Source organism: Columba livia, chromosome 3 (genome assembly GCF_036013475.1).
Source record: "Columba livia isolate bColLiv1 breed racing homer chromosome 3, bColLiv1.pat.W.v2, whole genome shotgun sequence".
In the NCBI taxonomy this organism is placed as follows: Eukaryota; Metazoa; Chordata; class Aves; order Columbiformes; family Columbidae; genus Columba; species Columba livia.
The window spans coordinates 54,767,966-54,791,225 of NC_088604.1; the positions used below are offsets into that span (position 1 = coordinate 54,767,966).

Here is a 23,260-nt window from a genome sequence, read left to right on the forward strand (position 1 = left end):
AGTGGCTATCAGCTAGCCCAAAGGGCTCTAAAGGTACAGCAATCACAGGAAAGCAAGCAAAAGGAGAACACTAGATGGAAAAGACAGAAGGCAGTGTCAGCCTTCCTTCAGTATTTCCTACTCTTCTGTACAGTTCTCTATTGCTTTATTTTTTTTTAACCACTTTTGAGGTCTCCTGTGATATCTTCATGCTCATACCTATGTAGCTTTTTCCAATATTTACTTATTCCTTTGCTTTAGACCTAGAGCTTTGCTTTTAATGTCCCCTGTTGCAGTATAAACAGCAGAGATTGCTCAGTTTTGGGAGAGGACTTCAGGCATGACAACAGGCAGAATTTGAAATCTCTCTTTCAACTGTCTCTTTTATGAAATGCATCACCTATGAAAGAGCTAAAAAAAATAATGATTGGTTTATTCAGAAGAGATATAACTGATTCATAGGCACTCTTCTGTGCCATTCAGAAAGCAGCTGTCAGACCAAATAAAAATACATGATAAAACAAACTCGTCTTTTTAATTGATTTTAATCTAGCTACATCCAGACATAAAATGCTCTCCATTGATGATATGGCAAATAGTGTGAATGCAATTAGTTAGCAATTCAATGTGCCTTCCAGAAAACAGTCTCCAAACTTTCCTGGAAATAACTTTCTTCTGTCATAACGAACAAAATGTTTTTTTGAGATGCATGAAACCACCAGGTTTTAGAATCTCTTCAGATCTGTATTCTGAAAATGTGTATGGTCTTTCTGAAACTAATACAAAAGCTTTGGTGGGTGAGGCAATGGATGCTGGTTTTAAAGGGAAGTAAATAACCATGGTATGTCCTAGCATGTGGACACTTTTCTAAAAACATTTATATACCATGTTTTTATCTTTTGCCAATCAGAGTGCTCCATGATTTTGAGATAGCATTCTCTTTATATTTCTAATTTTGTAGTATTTTATGATGAAAAGGAAAAACGTATTAAAAGTACTCACTTAAAAGAAAACCAAACCACAAGTGGTAATCAGTCCATTAGTGTACTGCATGCCATACCTAAGTGATTCTAGGACATCTTCTGGTAAAAGGGAAAGTCTTCACTGAACTTTTTTGCTTCTGATACTGATAATGATCTCAGATTGATTACACAGTTTATTCTTTTGGCATTGGATTATAGGCTCGTTTTAAGCATCTTCAGCCATATGAAGTCCCTGGCCTCAGTCACTGTGCAACCCTGCAGTAGTTTGCTCTGGATGATCCACAGATTATTTGCTGCACATGTTTTGCTGCACATTATTTGCTGTACGTTCAGGAGGGCAAACATGCCCTTTCTAACATAGAGTAACAAAACTAAGATCAAAAGACCAAAAGCTACAACAGAGAAGATAACAAAGGAAGGTCGAGAATAACTGCCTCTGGTTAGTTCCCTCCTGTTTACCCACCAACCAACCACCTTATTTTCTGTGCCTTGTCATTGCTGACAACATTGTAAGAAACAGCTTCTAATTTCCAAGCTGGTGCATCTGTATTTATATTGTTGGATGACTATTATTACCTGTGTTCCTTTTTTTTCAGTGGAGTCACTTTGGCTAATGGGTGTTATATCGAAGCATGAAGGCAAAATTGTCATTGACCTCTTCTTAGTAGGAGATAGGCTTCTCCCAGGCTCTTACTGAAGAGTCAAAGGAAATTGTTTCCTTTGGAGTTTTTATTTTACTGTGATCGTCTGAAATACTAGTGGCTGATAAAAAGTCTCTACAAAATGATCAGAAATTAGTAGAAATCAGACACACAGTTATTCTCAGCATGTGTAACAATTATGCCCTGGTTTACAGCTGGTTCCCCAGTTCCAGTCAGTTTGTAACAGGCTGCAGCTGATTCCCCTGATAGGGGGCTGGTACAAGGACTTGACTTCTGGTTACCTCATTGTTTTTGTGCCAGGTTGAAGGACCTGTCTTGTTCAGTGTGCTTAGGGGCAGCTTGGCCCTTGAAGTAGCTCTGCTGGTGATGTTTTGTTGATGTCTTTTGGCGTATGTGAAAGTCTGCTCAGTTACTGAGCCTACCTTGGCTGCAAACTGTTTCTTCCCTGCTCTCATCAGGGGGAAATATCTTTGGAATTATTGCTTAATGTCAGTTGACTTGCACTGCAGCATTTGACTGTCTACAGCAACAAGGTTTGAAATCTTTGCTGGAAAAATCTTGAGGCTTGTTTAATCAATGAGCTTTTACAGCAGAGTGAATCTATTTCACTTTCCCAGCACCTGGTGAGTTTTCCTGAGTCCCTGGTTTGTAATACTTTTAAAATCATTTAATGTTGTATTGAACAAACTAGAGACATTTTAGTCTATACCTTTCTACATAGTTGCCATTAATTCCAGTTGTGGTTGTACATGTAAGGGAAGGTAAGACTTCCCTTGGTTCCCTGAATTTATCATTATGGATGAGAAGTGAATGACCCCTATTAATGTGGCAGTATTGCACATTTTTCCTTTTCAAGAAGCTTCTTTGGAAGTAGAGTTACAGGCGTAATATATTATTGTGACTAAGCATAATGAAATATCTCTTTAAGAAAAAATTATTTTTAATTGTCACCTAATGATCCCTGCCTTTAGTTTAAGTCCTCTCTATGGAATAACACGAGATTATTTTTGCCTGAAGGCTGTTTCTATTAGATATATGAAAAATACCTGTAATTTATGTAAGTTAGCCTCTCTCTTTATTAAAGATTTTTGCCTATAGGAGTTTCAGCACTTTTACATACTTCTTAAATGTTTGACATCCCCTGGAAGTCAGAAATAATTTTAAGAAGTTGAAATTGTTTAAATTTTTTTTGAACTGTGGAAAGAATACAGTGCTCATGCTAGGAAAAAAAAAAAGTCTCATTATGACTGTAATGAGGAATATGTTGCTAAGTGGTTCTGTCTCATAAAAGCCAAGAAATGGATAGCCACAATATAACATCTTAACACAAAAGGATGAGTGTAACCAACAGCTTCGTTTCTGACTTTTGAACTGTTGTTGAAAGAAATGAGACACTTTGCACGTTGTGTGTAATGCAGTGTCCTGGGCTGGAAAAATGAAAATATGGAAATGGAAAATATTTTGAGTCTAAAAGCATAAATTTCTTCAAGGTCATTAAAAATGCAGTGCAAAATTGACTGTAGTGACTACACATAGCGTGCATTTTAAGGCTCAAAAGAGTCAAATCTTACTGCATTTTTTTTTCTTTTGAGATGGGATAAAAATAATACCTTTGTTGTTAATAAGTTTGTGTGTTTGTTTGGGGTTTTAAGTGTTTGAATGGCTGGGGGGTGTGATTATTTCCCCTTCCACACCAGTAACAAAAAGAGTACTAATTGTTTTGTGAAGCAGAGCTCCTTCCCTGTCTTGCATGGCACTTAGTGCCCATTTAATGACGTGTTTTTTGTTACCTCTGTGGACTAAGAATGTGTGGAAAGAAGATAAAATAGAAGATATAATTTACATAAGAACTATGCCTGTTCTGCTAATTTTATAAGTTTACACAGATGAAAAACTTCACTTTCTGAGCACAAATGGAATGTTGATTTTATGGGAGTAACTGCTCTAATTGAAGAGACGTGTATTTGATTTTTAGTAGATTTTAGCAGTGTGTATTTATTTTGGATTTATTTGACACATTAAAAAGTGTCCATCCAGGGTTGACATTTGTTGAGAATACAGCTGTACTCTAAGCAATTGTTGATTTTTTTTTTCCATTATTATACAGCTTAGGACTCAGCAATGCCTGTATATAACTTTAAGTACACACTTCAATGGTCTGATGTATAGTACAACTCAGTTACTACATGGCAGTGAGGGAGAATAAAAGGTAAAAGTCACATTCTCTTCTCTTCTCTGTTTGAGTCAATCTGCTAGGGCAAAGAAACCAGAAATTGGATAAATTTTACTGTGTGGATGTGGGACCAGCAGAGCCAGATTTCATTTCACTCTTTTTCAGAACAGTGCCAGAGGAATGTGAAGAGGCATGTGGCAGGAACTCGTCAACCTGCAACTCACCCTATGGCTGTTAAAACATCTGGTGAAAATGAGACCTAACGTGATCTATGAGAGCTTAGGAGCTGATCCTGATCAGGGAGTTGCAAGGAATAGCCTTACCCTTGTCTCAAGCATAGCTCAAATAAGCACGGTGTCACAATATTCAAAGTTAAGAAAATGTGGATCACTTAAATATTTTTTTTTTCTCTTACTTGATTCATTAAGATGAGACTGTGAACTCCGGTTAAATTGATTGATTCTTGAGACCAGTTTTACTGCTTCCACAACCTCTGTTTGAGCAGTGTCACTTAGATTAATGGCCTGCTTAGGGAAAAAAAAAAAAAAGGAGGGGAAAATTTCGTGGTATGATTCTGTGTAGATTTTGCATATTCTCGATGACCTACATAATTCTTTCCACCAGTTTATGCCTTTAATATATATATAAACACTGGGATTTAGGCCTCTTTCTGAGAATGAAACACTGCTAACAAAAGAGTAAATGTACTGCCTCTGTTACAAGTGTCTTGCTGTAGCCATCTGAGGAGGTAAAATGAACTATATGTTCTCTTTAATTATCATTTTTTAGGAGAAGAACACAGGTAGCACTCTCATAAGTCACAACTTAAAATAGTAGCTCAAGTGTAGAAAACTGGCAGCTCCATGTTCACTTCATTCTTTAGATGACATGCCTGAATTCTCACTGGTTTCCTAGTGATCTCTACATAAGAAATCTTATTTAGTGGGGAGAGAAACCCAGTTATTTTTATTAAAAACTCTTTGGTTGAGAAAGTAACTGCACTTCTGCTGTGCATTGTAAACAAAAAAGATTGGTGTCCCCAGGGCTACCTATAGGGGCTCATAATCTGAAAAGTGAGGAATCCATAGGTGAATCTCACTCCTATGGTAATGAAGCCTTCTAGTACATGCTGTCCATAGAGGGGTTGGATCCCAGGCTCTGATCACTTTTAGCCTAGAACAGGTCAAGGATGAAATGGGTAGATTCTCCTGAATAACTGAGCTAAGCACGTAATGTGTTGCAGTGACCGCAGGAGTACAGATAACCAGTCTGTATAGAAAAAATAAATAAACTTACTGTTAAAGAAGGCAGAAGAAAAAACAGGCTCTAGGATTATGCTCTCATTTTACTGAGAAATTTTTGGGTCACAGGATCCTACAGCATATCCATAGTCCTCCTTGACAGAAAGGAACCTCTTTAGGTACCTTCTTGAAAGCGTGATTTTAATACAAAGTTTTACAGGCTTTCAAGAATACATTCATATGTAGCCCTTTGTCAAGGGTTAAGATTGCGGGGTGACAATAAACCCCTGGCAGATGTATTGTTAACCCACTCTCCCCCCGCCACTTCCCCCTTTTTGCCCCTCACTCTCCCCACTTCCCACTCAGGACAGGCGGTCGGGAGGGAAAGAAGGACAGAGAGAAGAGAGTTGGAAAAATTAACAATGTTTTACTAATGCTACTAATAAGAATAGAGAAAATAATCCAAAATATACAAAACCAATCTTGAAAGTCTCAGCAACTGCAGAGCCGGCAACCAAAGTCCTGGATTGGACTCTGCAGCCAACCAGAGCTGGATTCAGTCTCTCACTAGGCCTCAGTTCGCAGGGACAACTAGCAAGGTCCTCTCCTAATGTCGGCCATAAGCAGAAGGGAAAAAGCAAAGGCAAAAGGGATGAGATCCTCGTGATCTCCCACTTTTGTATGAAGTATTCACATGAATGGAGTGTTATACACAGTTGGTCAGTTTCTTGGTCACCAGTTTCTCGTTGCCCCTCTCACGAGATGTCCATCCGTGCTTATCAATAAGTTTTCATTCCATTGCTAGGTTTACCAAAACATGTGTCTGGTTCTCCAGGAAAATGCAGCTTTAGCTGACAGGCAAAATTCACTGAAAGAGAAACTTGTTTTTAACAAAACCAGGACACCCTTTCAAGAAGGAGGAAATAGTACAGGCTGTCTTCAGTTTATAACTTCTTCCAAGTAAGCTGTGACTGAAAGAAGTGTCTTTCAGAGATCCTTTTTTTTTTTTTTTTTTTTTTTAGTATGGGAGTTTCCTGACTGCAGGCTGCATTCCAGTTGATAGGACCCTATTGTATGATTCAACCTATCCTACACGTGTGCACAAACACAAAAGGATATTGAAATTCCAGCACGATACCTAGGAGTTCATTGAAATGACAGTAACTGATACCTCTAAAGTGATAGTGGTAGTAGATTGTGTTAGACTGTCATGTTACCAGGAATGTTTTCTTAGGAATGAACACTGACATAAGAACTCAAACAATACATAACTTGTCTAATAGTACTTTATCACATTAATACTAAGTTTCTTGAAAGTCAGTGCTGAAGTATCTATATACTGCCCTGCTTTTTAACCGCATTCTATCTAAAATCACTTTCATTCCAGGATTATTTTGAGAATTTTCTATAAACCTCCTCAAAGTTAATATTTTTTATTGTTTTTTAACCATTATGTTTCATGGCAGGTGTATGCCACTATGAAATAAAGTAGACAGTAAGGATGTGTAATCATGATAGGAAAGGAGGATATGTTACTCAGTATTGGAAACAATAAAACATGACACTAATGGGGACTATCTTTCCTTTACTGTCTTCTCAGAACAGTGGAGTTTAGTAAGGTGCAACCATGGGTTATTTTGAGGGTTAGTCATGATCTACTCATTCAAAAATGTAATATGCAAAAGGGTTCAGGAAATGGGGCTGGGAGCCCTTCAAGGATTCTAGAGTTACAGAAAGGTCTGAGTGAGAAACAATTGTTTGGCTTTTATAAAACAAAAGTACATTAAAAATAGTGCTGTCCAAAATTGGGATTAAAAAAAAAAAAAAAGAAACAAACCTCTTTTCCACAAAACTAAACTGTTCTAGGTTTAAAGAAAATTACTTCTATAATATCATTTCAATTTTGTGTACTTCTATGCTATAGATTAATTATCTGAAACCCCACTCTCCCCAGTGTTATTTTAAATCAAAGATAGATAGAGTTTTTCAATCCAAGAAACCAGAATCAAAATTCTATCTTTTTTTCTGGAGTTTCAAATGTCAGAACGTGGCTTTAAAGAAATGGCATTTTCTTTATGAAGATGCTATGTAGCAGCCTAGCTAGATTTGGAAACTCTGTATGAATCTGTTCTATGTTCATCTCAAATGACACATTAGACTGACTTTATCAGAAAACTCTGCCTCAGGTATTGGTACAATACTTTCATTTGTTAGAAAGATTAAGAGAACAGGTAACAACTTGACCAGGGAATCTGAGATGCAGAGGAGTACACACTTGATACCAAGAAACAAATCCAGAAAACAAATTAGAGAGATAAGAATGCTTGTACTAGAAATTCTATATCTCTGGGCTTTTTCAGTTTAATAAATATAGACAGATATAACTTCAATGGTATTGATATTAATACATGAAGACAATTGTATTCCAGTGTGTCAAAACTTGAAAGTCATTACCCTGTCCAAATAAGATAGTGACAAGAAAGGAGGAAAAAAAAAAAGTAGTTTTTGAAATACCTTGAAATGTTGAGGAGACTCCAGGCACTGGACTTGTGTTATTCATTTCAGGAAGGAAGTTATTGCCTATGCATCTATTAAAACACAAAATAGAAACAATAGGTTAATTGTTATGTAGGATAAGGATTCAATAGCATAGTAGAAGATGAAACAAAATGAGAGGTTGCCTTAGAAGTCTCATGCTAGTGTCAGTGCTTATTGTCACACGTAGCAGATTAACACAAAACTATTTCTTAGCAGTGTTTCTGCTTGTTTTATTTTCCCCCTTTCCTTCATGAGTTTGTTTTAATCTTTTTTTCCAGTGCTGTGAAGTACTCTTTGTAAGGCTATATCACTTTCCTCTTGACATTATCTGCTGTTGCTGGAAGTTCCTTTGTTTTCATGGAGCCCCATTGTGTAGTGTTTACCTGTAGAAGATATATATTAATCCCCCTCCAGCAAATTTAGCTTTTTACATCCTTGAAAAACTCTCTCTAAAACAGGCAGATGCAAATACTGCAGAGAGATGCCTGTGCAGAAAGAGGAGAGTGGAACCATGCCGCCCCATAGTATAGATTTGGCAGTGGCCATATAGCTGCTACCAAATTTTATACCACAGATGTATTTGTGAAAGTTGTAAATTGGGAAAATAGCTGAGCTCAAGAAGAGGAAAAAGTTCATAATCAACAGTATGAAAGTGATAAAGACACTTCTCTTACTGTCTGATAACTTAGTCTCTGATTCTGATATACTTACTGTGGGAGAGCAGAGGTGGGCAGAGCTTTCATGGAGATCTGGCCACATCTGTTCCTTCAAATAAGCAATGCAAAACCACTAAAGGTGAGTAGCTCTTGAGACAGAGAAAACTCAAGATTTATTGGTTGAGATGGCTTAAGATAAAGGGTTTGACAGCAGATCTCTCTTACCCCTCCCAACCTACTGTGTTTATTGAGTGGATGCTGTCCTGCTGTCATTCCAGCAACTTTCATCAGATTTCTGAGTTGCAATGAAATCTCCATTGCCTATTCTGAGCATCTCTGAAATTATCTTTTTTATCATCAGCTCTGAGGTTTGGTTTTGAGCCTATTCCTTTCTTGTCTTAGGAGTCTCTTAATCTCTTCTTTTACTGGAGGCTCCTAGCTCACTATGTTTCTCACCCATTCTGTTGGCTCCATCCTGCGATCAAATACATCCACTCCAAGACAAGCATCCACTCCTGTCCAGGAGACTGCACACCTGTTCTCAGCAGAGTGTAAGTGGTATAAGTGCTGCCCCTGGTGAAGGCACAAACCAGAATGATGCCTTCCATTAGCCTCCAATCAGCCACCTGAGAAATGGGTTAATGTGGCAGGAGGGGCAGCTGTGCTGTGAGTTTGAGGAGCCTTGGTGGTACCCAGAGTCAAAGTAGTTATAAGGAGAAGAACTGCAAGTGGAGTTATAGCCTGCTGTTGTGCCCAACATTCAGGAAGAGGTGGAGAGACAGAGATAACAACAAGTAATTAAGGAGACAGATATGAAGGTCTGTTTCCTTTTGTAATATATTAACATAGTATCAATTGTTTGTGTTAAAGGCTTTTGGCTGTCATTCCATGCAGATTTATTGAGTGTAGGAGACCAAGCCTCCTGTTCCAGGTAATGGTGAATGATGAATGACTGTTGCCAGGTAAATTTTTCCTCCCTCAGATGACAACAGAAAGGACCAGAATAATGTGTATAGTCTGTCACTTGGTGAAATGACTTTATTAAATAAAGACAGTAGTTCACCTATCTTTTAGCAAGTAACATATAATAAAATAACTTAAAAGAGTCTAAATAAAATGTTTCTCAGCTTGATTGCTGATTATCTAGCTCATTCACACTGATAAAAGCTTGGGAGGAAAAAAAAAAAATCCCTGAAAAAGAGTAGAGCCAACCATCGTAGAATAAAAGATAGCATGATGAAAAAGAAATTTTGAGTGAACAAATTTACAATTGACCAAAGCATAGCTGCCATCTGTCCTTCAAATAAATGAGAATGCAGCTGCTCAATGATGTTACATTAGACTAATGTACCAAGGACTACAAGACTAAATGATGACATCTGAGTCATTTGGCATATATGAAGTAGACATTGAAATAAATCACTGTCCCGGAACAAACATCTCTTTGAAAACAAATGATCCTGGCTCAGCATTTACTCTTGATCAGTTCCTTGTCTCCACCTCTGTTCTATAGTTTCAGTCCCAATTGTGTAGCCACACACCATAAAACAGCACAAGAGTATGTGCCCCACATGGGCTGTGTAGATTAAGTGGCAGCATGATTCACTAAATGGCAAAGGGACTTAGTGAGTTAGTCAAAACCAGTATGAAAGGGAATGGGTCATTTTTAGCCATTTGACAGTTCTGGCTTTGTAAGTAGGTCACAGCATTGGAATATTAATGTAAAACAGTGCACTTAATTACTTGCAACAGCAAGATTGTAAAGAAAGGATTTGAACTACAGCTTCGGTATCTGCATTGAGTTCTATAAGCACAGAAAAGCAGATGATTGATTTCCTTTCTTGTTTTCTATTGTAAAGAAGCCAAAATCATTGCATCCAAAGCCCTTTTTATTTGGCTGTATAGACAGCAGCTATCATTTTATAATGCTTACTCTTAGTGGTTAAGTGGGAGATGTATTGTTGAGTGTATGCCTGTATAGTTTGTTTTGCTGCTACGTGGCTTTCTGAAAAGCAAATGGAAGTAATTTGAGAGAAAAAAAGATGTCACAGAGAGAACCTGGCCTGGACTTCACTCAAAACCACAAACCTTGTTGAGAAGATAAAATCTGTGCTTTGAAAGATCTTGCTTTAAAATGCAAACTTTCTCCCACATTGATGTCACCAATGAAGAGCTTATTTCACAGAGAGTTCTGCCTTTAATTGTAGGGCACTACATCACATTCCAGAAGATAAATGAACATGGAACAAATTTGTACTGGCTCTGTCAATAACTAATCTGACATCAGCAGTTTAGCTCTTGGACAAAGGGACCTTTGCAATCCAGAGAAGATGACAAAAAGGCCTTTTCTTTGTGTTTAATTCAAATGGTAAATTTCTATCAGCTCAAGCACTACGTTATTAATTAAAAAGAAAAAAAAAATATAGGAAAGAAAATAAGCTGATGTTTGCTTCTTTTCCAGAATGTGCACACATGCAGTTTTCCTGAGACCTTTGCAAGGTGCTGTTGGCTAGTTGTGCACTCCTGAGGCTGTTTTATTATTGTTCACCCTTTCTGCAGAAAACAAAATATAGCAACTTATGCCATGACATTTTGTGACATTTCCAGATATGAACATCTGGGAAGTTTAGTGTGACAGTGACAGCAAAGCTGACAATGATTTTTCCAGTGCCACATACAGCCTGGGCATCTGCAGTCTTTGCCTTTTCATTTTATTTTCCTATCCTCTCCCTCCTTCTCCCACCCAGATGCTTAATACAGCTCTTCTCTATTTTGGCCTTGAAGATAGAATAATATCCCACATTTATTTCAAAGCCGTGCATGGAGCATTGTACATCAAGTGCATCACAAAGCAGTTCAGAGCAGAAGGGAAGTGCATTCCAGCTAGCAAGAGGAGGCACAGCTGCACAAGTTGGTCTAATTGCAGACATTGGGTGGGTTTGATCATCAGATGTCTACTCTGCATAAAATGGAAGTTAAACAGCTAAACATTAATTACTTCTATTATTGCATTTATATATTGAGATGAAAGGGAAAAAAAAAAAAAACAAAACAACAACCCACACATCTTAGGTAGTAAGCCAAAGGGATAGAAGGGAAAAAAAACAACAAAAAAAAATGCCAAACAGTGGCTGCATTTAAAATGTAAAATGTCTAGTTTCTATGAGGAAGAGTGCATTGGAGGAAGGTAACATTTTTACAAATGACTCAGACTTCAACACTAACATGGTTAGTTAATAAAATAATGTAAACCAAATCACATTACAACAAAACTTTGTAGAAATGTTATCAGGACTATCTTGAATTAAAATGCCGTTGGTAAACAATGGTACGGGATACTGTAGGGAGCTATAGCTAGCAAAAGACAGGGCTGTGTATGTTTGTGTTGGATTTAAGCAGTGCCTCTCTCAACCTGTGTAAAGGAGGAATTTTTGACGTTGTGAAATTATGATTTACTGTGACCTAATGGTGTGAGGCACAAACACTTAGTCAAGATGTTGTTATGTCAACTTCATTTTGAACTTAAACTATTTATTTACTTTTTCTGGTCTCTCAGACATCTACAGAAACTGTATTTTGCAAGGAACAGTCTTTTTGTTGCTTTGAGAGCCAATAGTAAGTGGCATTAGTGAAAACAAAAATTGCATAACCTGTCTAGTGTGTTGTAGCATTTGCAGCCACAAGACTGTGTGAAAGCCTCAGAAAATTGTAGCAAACAGGCCTTAAAATTACATAGTGCCTTTTAAAGATAATATCAAAGACTAATGACTCAAATAAATACCTCCTTATATTAAAGAATATTTAAATAGATAAATATTTAAATCAGTATCCACCTCAAGTTTTGTGCTGTGAGAACATCTACTTCAGCACAGGGTGACAGCAAAATAGTTTATTTGTAGTTATTTTTGTTTGGATTTATGGCATTCAAACACTGTCCTGTGTTTGGCTGTGTTTAGACATGACGCTGACCTTACAGACATTTTTCCTGCAATAAGCAGCCCTCAAATATCCAGTGTGTTGCTTTTTTTTTAAAAAAAAGTGCTAAGATGAAGAAAAAAAACCCAAAAAAAGGGTAAGGTGCAAGAGAAAAGAAGTTATGTCTATTAGGTAAGCATTTTGTTCATATCCTCTGGGAAAATTTATATTCATTTTTTTCAGAATTGCTTTACTGGGAGAATGGAAACAGCCATGTCAAGTCCAGTCTACCTTTCTGTCTCAGAATGGACAATATTGCTAGAAACACTGTCAGCTGTCCCAAATGGAAAGTTATCTTCCTAGTCTTTATTATCAGAGATTTCCTGAAGCACAATTTTTTTCTTTCTTGAAAAATACTGTATTTTCCCTTCTCTTCTTGAGAAAATCTCTCTAAAATACTTATTTATTAGTATATTCCCTGAAGGCATATGCTAAAGGAGTGTGGTAGCAGAGAGCAAAGACCATAACTTGTCAACAGAAAAGAGAGAATTGGCAGATTGGGCCCACAAAGCAATTCCTTCTCAGACCAGAGAAGCTCCTGGAGGACAAGCAGAGCTGGATGATGTTTCTGTCTGGCATTCTGGCAACTGGCTGCCTGGCCATGAGGCAGCAATGACTTCCAATAACTAGGTGATATTCTACCTTTCCCTAGAAATATATAATGAGTCAGAGAGAATATCTGAGTTTTTTAGACAGCCATTAGCCAGTGGTCATTTCAGCCTGAGACAATTCTGATTGAAATAAAGCAATTTCCTTACCTAACTGAATATATTAAAACAAAGGAGATTATTATAATTTTAACTGGAAAGTGGTGTGATGAATCAGATTCTATGAAAGGTTCCTCTTTTTCCTTTTTCCTCTTTCCATCCTTCTCCTCCCCCAGCTTTCTCTTAATTTGAAACTCTCACAAATCTTTTTGCTTTTCAGGACCTTTGTCTCACTTTGCTTTGCCCCTTTTTATCCTGCTGAAAACTCAAGCAAATTGATAGAGCAAAGCCCAAATACAGTGTCAACAGCCTACAGAGAGGTTTCCTTAGAAGACAGCAGGCAGCAGACTTGTATTTTCTACTTCACAGTATGGGAATACAGCAAATATGACCAGCTGTTCCATGGGGAGTTTTGGCACAGTGAAACCATTTTGTGCAATGATGCTCTGGCCTAACCCCGAACTTTCTTTCTCTCAAGCTCCCTTATGCAGTGTACTGGAGAGCTCAGCTGGCTGGGGATGCAGTGTCCCCCTTCCCCCAACCCTAGCCCCTATGCATTTTCTCTGCAGTTTGAGCCACCTGTGGAGAAGAAATAATCTTTCTATTGCTTTCTGTTGCTTTTGGCCCTTGCACATCAATATCAGCAAACACAAGGTTCGTGTCCCCTTCCTTGATTCGTGGCGGGTTCCCCATGTTGCATCAAATAAAACACATACTCTGCATTTTCAGCTTGGCCAAGTGACCCTGGCCTTTGCTTCCCCCTCTTGTGGCAAGAACATCGAATTCAGTCCTGTTCATTGCAGCTCTGTTTCTTCCATTCCTAGGCATTTCTCCTGAAATTTTCACCTTTGTGAATGGCAAGTACTTTACAACATATCTAGAGATGGTACTTCTCTTACAGCATGTGTTTTCCCATCTGTGTTCATGGCTGGAACCTGTTCGTAGAAGCATTTTTTTTTTTAGTTAAACTCTGACTTAGTTCTCAAATTGTTTCTCAGGGTTTTGTGTGAATATTGCTACACAAACTCGGCTGACTTCTATGTGACTACTATGTTGTAGACTAACTGAGGACTAGTTTTTGCATGTACATTGGTAGAAATTTAAAAAATCCTATTAAATTATTCTTGCATCTGTTACAGTCCCTGGATAGTCCCATAGCAATGTGTGGGTATTATGGGTATCCATGGGTGACCAGGCTGTAATACCATTGGCACAGACATTGTTTGAAATCACTTCAGTTGCCATGTGAGAAGTTACCATCCTAGGAAGTACCCGTGCTGATGGTATGCCAGAAGTGATTCTGAACACAGGAAATGGAATCAAATAAGAAATACCTCAAGCATTCTGGCGCTGGGATCCCAGCTAATCTGTCTCAAATGGACCATGGAAATTTATGGAGTCAACCAAAACATAAAGCAATGTTAGAGGATATTTTGCCATCTTGTGGAGCCTGAAACTGAAAAGGTTCTCTTTGGTTGCAACCCTTTTGCTACACCTTCAGTATGCTGGGCACAGAATTTTACATGACTGCAACCAGTTAGCTAGTTCCTTGTGCCCCACTTGTAAGAGAGATTCACATAGCCTTTCAAATCGTGTTGGTTCTTCCTCCACACCAAAAATAATAAAAACCACACAGAATGGTACTAAAAGTAGGAATTGCATCACATTGCTTAGAAAACTACAAAGATTGCAAAGTATATATTAAGCTAGTGTTGTTAAGTAGCTTGAATATGAGTTTTGAAAACATTTTAGTAAAATATATGTTATGGAAGAACACAGCAATATTACAAAAATCAAGAAAATATTTAAAAAACAAGCAGCGTCAACTTTGTGGGTTTTCAGACCACAGCACAAGTGACAACTGTTAGTTTTGGTTTATGTGCTTGCTCTGTCAATCCATCTATTAGGGGTTTGATCTGTCTTCCTGAGCCCCTGCCTGGGACTGCACACACAGTTACACTCTTTGATTTTCCCTCTGACATGATGCTAGCTTTCAGCCTGAAGCTCAGTATTATTTTATGCCATGTGTTAATTTCTTGCATGAATGCCTTATTTACCTTCATTTAGAGTATGCTGCAGGTGGCAACCGAACAGTGCTTACTGGCGATATTGTTGGTGGCAAAAAACTGAAGGACAGCTCAGGGTCTTGCATAGCTCCAGGGTATCTCCACTGTGAAAGCAATTTGTAGGTGTGATTTGTCATTAAGGAGGACTGGTTTCTTAAATACTGGTGTTGCATAGGACTCACCTCGAGTACTAAGTTTTGCAGGCTTTTCAAAGCAAACAGATCTCACAATTTCTGGTATCCATCCAAAAGCCACTCAAATCAATGGGAAACTTTGCTGGAATTTAAGCCATTATTTGATCAGGCTCTCAGAAGCATTTCTTCTTTTTTGAAAGTGTCCGGTAAGAACAGCTGAACTCTCAGTGCTAAGATAACAAATCTGTGTAGTAATTGAGTAGGGTGTGTTAGTAAATTATCAGTATCAGTAGCTGTTCTAGCTACTTTTTATTTTCCTTCTTGTAAGATACAGATTTGCTGCACCTTGTTCAGTTTTATGAGTATTACAGAAGTTGTATCTGTATGATTTGTATCAGTTTTCTTATAACTCAGGTGTACCGATTTTAGTAGTTGTAGTTACAGTGTGTCTTCAACCAGGGTAGCTAGATATACATATACACTAAGACACTTTCACCCCGTGCAGCCAGCTTTGTAGCAGATCTGTTCAGTACTTTATCATATAGAAGGTTCATTCCTTTTCAGAATTTCTCATTGTTTGTCTTTGTTACTTGGGTAGGTTTTGATTTTTCAAAGAGATCTTCTAGACATTTGCTCTGCATATGTGACTTTTTGATCATCTTGGAGGTTTTGTATCTGTTTTGTTCTGCAACCATTTGATCCTCTGTTAATGATCCTCCAGAAAAATGAAGCTGGCATTTTCAAAGTAGTAGGGTCCACGTTTTTTCAGTGATTTTTAATGGCTAAATATATGGCTAAATTCACTAGGCTCCTTGGGCAAAGTACATGTAATTTTTTATATTTTTCCTTTTCTCCTTCACCATTCTCTTTGATGGCTAATAAAACTGCTTTTCAGTGTTTAAAATATATTCAGCAATAGAGGGATTTTAATACTTATATCTGTGTGTGTTTATGTATGTTTTTGTTATGAGATGATTATTGGAAATAGATATTCACATGTGTATGTATGCATACATATATAATATATATGTGCTTAAGCAATTATTGTGGTAGACTTGAAAAAGAATGTAGCTAGATGTAAAGTGTTTGTTTTTAAGTGTCCATGTCTCGTACTTCTCTTTGCTTCTCATAGCGACACAGAAACAGTTTGCATTTGCCTTGAGGAGGAATGCAGGGGCTGCTTATATTGCAGCTACAAAAAAATTCATATTACTTTTGCATTTCAAGAGCAAATGTCCAGCAAAAGTAAAACCACATGGAAAAACCTTTAAAATTAAGCATATAAAATAATAGCACACTAATACATTTGAGCAGTATAGAACTTGCTGTCATAAGATAACATATGGGTTGAAAGTTCAGCACAATGTCTGTGAACACTTAAGCTTCAGGGCATAAACTAACTTCTAAATTCAGATTTAAGAAGCAACTTTACTTATTGAAAGGTTATTCCATAATTGCCAATTTCATGGTTTCTTGCCCTTTCCTCTGAAGCATTTGATGCTGGTCACTGTCAGAAAGAGGATATTGGACTGGATAAATTGGTCTGAATCACTATGACAAAGGCTGTACTTCTTATTGTGAGGAAATGATCATTTTTGCTTGTATTTTACCAATAAGAGCTCTTCTAACAGGTAGGTGCTAGACTGAGAAACAATCTGTGTTAATAGACTTACATATCATGATGATTTTAGAATGCACATCTTTAAAATGCAAAATTGCAAACTGATCAGGTAGTTTTTATTGGAGAGAAATTAATTAATGCCTTGTACCTTTTTTTTAAAAGAAACATGATTCAGTGTTCTGCTCAATCTAATGGAAGTTCAGAGTTAGCAAGTAATGTACAATACAGGATGGGTGATGTATTTCAGATAAACAGCTTATGACCTTTTCAAACCTGAATATTTTCCCAGATTTCAGACCTTTATTGCAGTAATTTCTGGTGTATAAATTTGGCTTCTAGATGATATTGTAATACAAACAGTAAACTATAATAACAACACTTGTAAATATGATAATTTTATCCAGTTATTTACTCTTTTTTTCTCGTTTCAGTAGTAGTGGCAAAATAGTAGTGAGTGAGAGGAGCAGATATGCTTCATGGGAAAATTTTCTGCAGAAGTTACAGGGTGGGCTTTGGCATTTTTTTTTCAGTTTTCTTCTTCTGTAAAAACTTTCTCCACTAGGTGTCCCAAGTACAAGGAATGTAAGATTCATTACTTTTAGTTTTAAACATTGACCTTTTTTTTCTCAAATCAAGCATTCCTGTTAGGATATATTCGTTGTTCATTTTGCTTACAGTGAAAGGATTTATTGTATTCTAGCCTAAGTGCTTTTATAAAAAGGTTATCAACAGCTAAAATGGTGAGACACAGGATACTTTAGTGATCTTTTTCTTGACTCCTGCCCCATATCCATGCAAAATTGACCTCCAGGACACCACTTCAGTCTCTGAAAACACTTAGCTGCAGGACTCCATAAAGCTGAAACAAATAGCTTTGAAGAATTTTGTTAGGGCTGTATTTAAGACTTAGGAAACAGAAAGATTCAGTCCTTGCTTTAGAGCACAAGATGATCCTTCTGGTACCTCTGTATCAGATAAGTCGTAAAGTTTCTAGAAATTTGTGAGAAAGAGAGCCAAATCACTCCAAATTCTGCACAAAAATATGCACCGAGTCTGTAAATTGTTGGGCATGCTGTGTACTTCTGTGCTGTTGAGAAAAACGCTTCTATTAATGAGGCCTCACTGGAACATGCAAAAATATTTGGCAGGGGCCTTGAATTGTCATTGCAGATTCAAAGGCAGCAGACAAAATATACATATACTATGGGCCATTGTGAGGACAGAACAGAGTGATGCAAACTCCTGCTGAGAGGGAGCCAAGATGATCAGATCTGCTTGGTCATAAAAGTTATTCACTGGCAAGCTTGCAGTTTAGAATGTCAAATTATTAGTTCCTTCTGGCATGTTATGATTTTCCTAATTATAATAAGTTTACAGATTTTGTTGATGAGGTCACCATGGGAGCATAGAAAAGAATTTAAATCCCTAATTGCTGAGGGACAGTTAGCAGCAAGAGCACCTTTACAAACAGCTCTAGATGCTGCAGTTACCACATTATAGTCAATAGAAATAAGTGTGGTAATGAGCCGCTCTTTTCTTGGCTCTGGAGTTCTGACATCCCAGGAGTGGTGTAGTCATCAGAGAAGGATCTTCTGTTTGGATGGTGGGAATTAGTTCTGCATGAAAAAGGGCAATGCCCTTCACACTTTAGAGGATTCCTTTGCTACATTTTTTTTTTTTTTCAGTGTGTATATGACTGCAGAAAAAGGAAACAGAATTTTCTGATAGCTGGTCCATGTACAGGGTAGGAGAACACAGAAAAAAATCTTCTTTGAGACAGCAGAAGACACTAGTGCCTGCTCAAGGTATTTCAAAATACTGTGTTTCTTATTGATTTTATCAAGTAACAATCATTCTGACAAGGCTGATTGTGACAGGGGAGGTTTAGATTGGATATTAGGAAAAAATTCTTCACTGGAAGGGTTGTCAGGTATTGGAACAGGCTTCTCAGGGAAGTGGTTGAAGTTTAAAGGACCTGTAGATGTGGTGCTTAGGGACATGGTTTTATGGTGGACTAATAAATACATCAAATAAAGGGTGTATTTATAGAAACATTTTTTGTCTTTCACAACAGTAGCCAGATTAAGTTCTGGTTGGGCTTTGGCCTTTCTAGTTTTCTCCCTGTGTAACTTCATCACATCCTTATAGGCTGCCTGAGTTGCCTGCCCTTTCTTCCAAAGGTCATAAACACTCTTTTCTTTGCTGAGTTCCAGCCGAAATGATCTGTTCAACCAGGCTGGTCTTCTTCCCCGCTGGCTCATCTTTTGGCATACGGGGACAGCCTACTCCTGCACCTTTAAGATTTCCTTCCTGAGGAATGTCTAGCCTTCCTGGACTCCTTTGCCCTTCAGGACTGCCTCCCAAGGGACTCAGCCAGCCAGCCTCCCAAACAGGTCAAAGTCTGCTCTCTGAAAAGCCAAAATGTCAGCTCTGCTGACCACCCTCCTAACTTCTCCAAGAATAAAAAACTCGATCATTTCATCCTCCATGACCTCCATGACTTCCAACCATCACATCACTCACAAGTCCTTCTCTGTTTCCAAACAACAGGTCCAGCAGCATGCCTTCCCTAGCTGGCTCACTTACCAGCTCTGGGCATGTCTGTTGTACTTACCAGCTCAGTTACTTTTGTTATTCTATTGAATGTGTTTACACTTTGCTTGACTTTGAGAAAAGCGTGATTGTTTTCTGAGCCCTGAGAATCCTTTAGACTTTCACATACAGAGGAGTAAGCATTAACTGATGAAATGTAAATTAACTGCTTGTTTTACCCCAAAGAAGGCATCTTTAGATGAAATATAATCTAAGTATTCTGAATCTGCTTAGTGTTCTGCTGCACTAGTTGGGAGACTTAAATGTTATAATCTTCAGTACTCATCAGAAGCTCTGGGCAAGGAATGAACATTTTATGGCTTATCAATCAGTGGCTGCCAAAGACCTTGCAAAGAAAAAGGAGTTTTGATTGGTAATGTATGCATATCTGAAGAATTCTAGCCCTCTGAACATAATATATCATACTGCCTGAACAGGTGAACAAAATACTAGCTACTACATTAGGAGAAATCTGAAACTGCACCATCTACAGTTATTTAGAAAATCTTTATGGCTGTTCTTTATAAATAGCCTATATAGAACATCTGTGTGAAGAATGACTCTAAAGTACCCCCATGCTAATATGTGACTGTGTCTGCCTAGATCCGGTTTTCAAAATGACTTTCCAATTGTTAATAGCAAAGTTTAAATGTCTCCTTAAAGCCCGTTAATCTGTGGAGCTAACTTTCCAAGCCATTTTCAGCTGCCTGTGTTACATGTGTTCAGATGTTGGTGCTTTGGGGATGGGTTCACTGAGACTGCCTTCAGCCTGGTAGAAAAGCAGGATCTAGTTTCTTTGCATCCAGACAGAGCTTCCTGAACAGCTTTGCCACTATCACTTATAAAATGGAAGTATCAAAATGACAGTGTGTGAGACAGCTGTACCTAGTGTCTGCACAGTGTGGCAGAGAAGGTACACTGCTCATCCTCGCAAGCACCAGCATCAGCTGAGGTTGGGGCAGTCAAGGGAGTTGTGCCTATAACTGAGGGTATTGTACCTTTACTAAGGGGAGCTACTGTCTATTTCGACTCTGCTTGATGGGCAAGTGCTTAATCAATAAGATATCTTTCTGCTTATGGTTCTTTTATATGAGAGAGATGCTCAACTGGTCAGATTTAGTTAGTGTCCGATATCTTCACCCCATTGAACTGACAAAAGGTAGTAAGGTTGTAAGAGAGTATTTGATCCCATATATCTAAAGCAATACGTCCAATATCTGAACTTCTTGTAAAACATTTCTTAATAAAACATCTTTCTAAAGAAATGGCCATTTCAGGAGTGTTCTTCAACACAAAATGTTTTAGATGAGCCTGGTGATTATAGCAGTCATTCTCAAGGTGTAAGGAGCTCTAACTTATGTGTCAGTATGCTAGCCAGAATTTTTAAGAAATTAAACCTTTGTATTAAATTTCAGCATAGAATGCCATGTAATAAACAGAGCAAAAACTATTACTCATTTTCAGCTGATAGGTGATTTACACTATGCAAATCAAGTATCACAGTAGAAAAATGTTCAGACACTTTAAAAAAAATTAATGAAAACTTATGCGTCCATAAATCATCATGTTACAGTTTCATTTCAGCATTTTTATCTTATTCTGATGCATTTCAGAGTTTATAGTCATACCAGGAAGAGCAAACCAGAGAGGTCACTGGGGACTGAAAACTCTTCTAAAGTGTGGACACAGCTATTCAGGAATTCCAGCCCCTGAGGATAGGGCAGCTCATTCCAAGTTTTTCCTTAGGAGTGAAGGGCAGTGCAGCTCAGTATCACATTCAGCAGCTGTTATTCTGGAACTGACCATCCAAGACAAGTGAGATAAAATACCTGCTTTTACAGGGTTGTGAAGACATGATCATTTGGAACAGAGTCAGAAACGTATCAGCTTTCAAGAGAGGTTCATATTTCAAAAAGAAAGCGGGGGGTGGGGGAAGGCTGTGTGGAGGGTTGTAACCTTGTTGAAAAGCTTTTTCTGGAGCAATGCAGTTGTTGTAAAGGCACAGATCTGATATCTTAAGAAATGCAAAGCCAGATGTATGCGCATCTCTGCTTTCACAGTTCTGTTGCCTCAGATTGCAGCTATTGCTTTCAGCAATTGAAGATGCATGTTGGCAATTGAAAATCCGTATGTGACATTCTAGTAAGGAAAGACAAAGCTGTAAAAACATAATGCCATAAATGCACTGACTTGCCTCCAGTGTCCCATTTTCAGCAACAAAAGGAAATAAGTCTTAAAACTGTACATAAAGCTCTCCTGCCGTATATTGCTATTATTCCTGATTCATTAAACACTTTCTTGCTATAATCAAACTTGTGGGAAAATGGCCATAGAACAAATGTGGAAAAATAAAAGCACAATTGTTTGTGCATTATTATTGCTATTAATCAGCACTGTGGGACTTGTACAGTAGTGTGATGTTTCCATAGTATATCTTACATGTTCATAAGCAGTACTTCATCTATGGAAGGTATTACAAACAGGATAGCAATGAGAGAAACCAGAAAAACAACAGTAATTATGTGTAGGCAGGTATTTCAGCTGGGCCTTAGTTTAGTGTAAAAGCATGTTCAGTGTTTTCTGGAACAAACCCCACATTGTGCAAACAAATGGGTATACATACTTGGATGGTCACCCAAAAGATATTTGTGCTGTAAAAGGGCAAAAGGCCAGAAGTTTTGGTAGCTGAGCAGTAAGACTTTTTGGACAAGAACCGTCAGGGTATTGCCAGGCCTCCATGATACCAAGCTTAGGAGCTCCTAAGCTAGTTACACTTGAAGCCCCAGCAGCAGCAGTAGAGGAAGAGGGAGTCCCCTGGCCCAGGAACTAGAAGATCTCTGTAATCTGTAGCTCAAATTCTCCTGAAAAGCAAAGGGGTGAAGTCAAATATTTTAACACTTCTGCCTTTCCTATGCAACATTTTCTGTAGCATCGGGAGATTAAGTGTTCAGAGAGAAACATTTTTCTTTGAGTCAGTAAGCCTGTAACTATAAATTGTAACTGTATGGCTCTTCACTTTGTATAGCAGGGAGGACATCTGATTACAACAGGTGAAGAAAGTAAGAGATTAAAAAGCTTTTCTCGTATTTGGTTTAGGATTAATTTTCCTTTATTAGTTTTTGTGTGGCTTCACCCCATATTAGAATAAGTAATTTGAGGTTGAAGGAGTTAATTAACCTTTGTTCAGTGTCAGCAGAGATTACAACAGAGTTACTGTGTTGCTGCTGTTTGGCAGGTGAACTGCTTCTATAGAGGGCTGTTGCTCAGGGTATTTTGTACAGGTGTTGGTGTAGGTGTTTTGAGTGTCTTCTGCTAGGTGATTATAGAAGAGCTAGTTTGTTCTCCTGAGCTTGGAGAAAAGTAGTGAGGAGAGCTGTGCTAGTGCCCTAAGTACTTTGGTGATTTAGGTTCTCACAGAAACTAGACTGATTACCAGTCTGAATGAAAATCGGTCTAAAAGGTTGTACCATACTTCTGTCACTAAAAGCTCCAACAAACTCAGGTTAGTGAGTTTTAGGGGAGAATGAGAAGGGTGAGATTCTGTATGTATGTAAGGCTAGATTTGAAATGGTGATAATATTGTGATTATAACGGATGTCTCAGTGGCCAAAGGGTTAGAAAAGTTTGAGGTATTTATTCACCTCCGGTAAGGATGAGTGGTTTGCATAGGTGGGTGGATTAAATTAAATTTTATTATGAGTTATTCTTCTGTCCCCCTTCTGCAGTTTTCTCTTATCATCTCAGGTCTGTTAGTCAGCATGTGTGGGAAGATGGCTGGAGTAAGATTGCTTTTCTATCTGGGTGTAGGAGGTTTACCACTGGATGTGGTTATTTTATGAGTCTTTTCTGTGGTAGAAGGTTGATGCACAGGAACAAAGAGGAGCTTGTTGAATCTTAAGGTAAACAGAAGAATAAGGACTTCAGTAGGTGTTA

General features: G+C 38.0%; 1 protein-coding gene across 2 annotated transcripts in view; it reads left to right on the forward strand.

Moving 5' to 3' along the window:
- The window catches only part of NKAIN2 (sodium/potassium transporting ATPase interacting 2), a 547,535-nt gene that overhangs the window by 55,332 nt on the left and 468,943 nt on the right, over positions 1 to 23,260 (forward strand). The window lies entirely within an intron of this gene.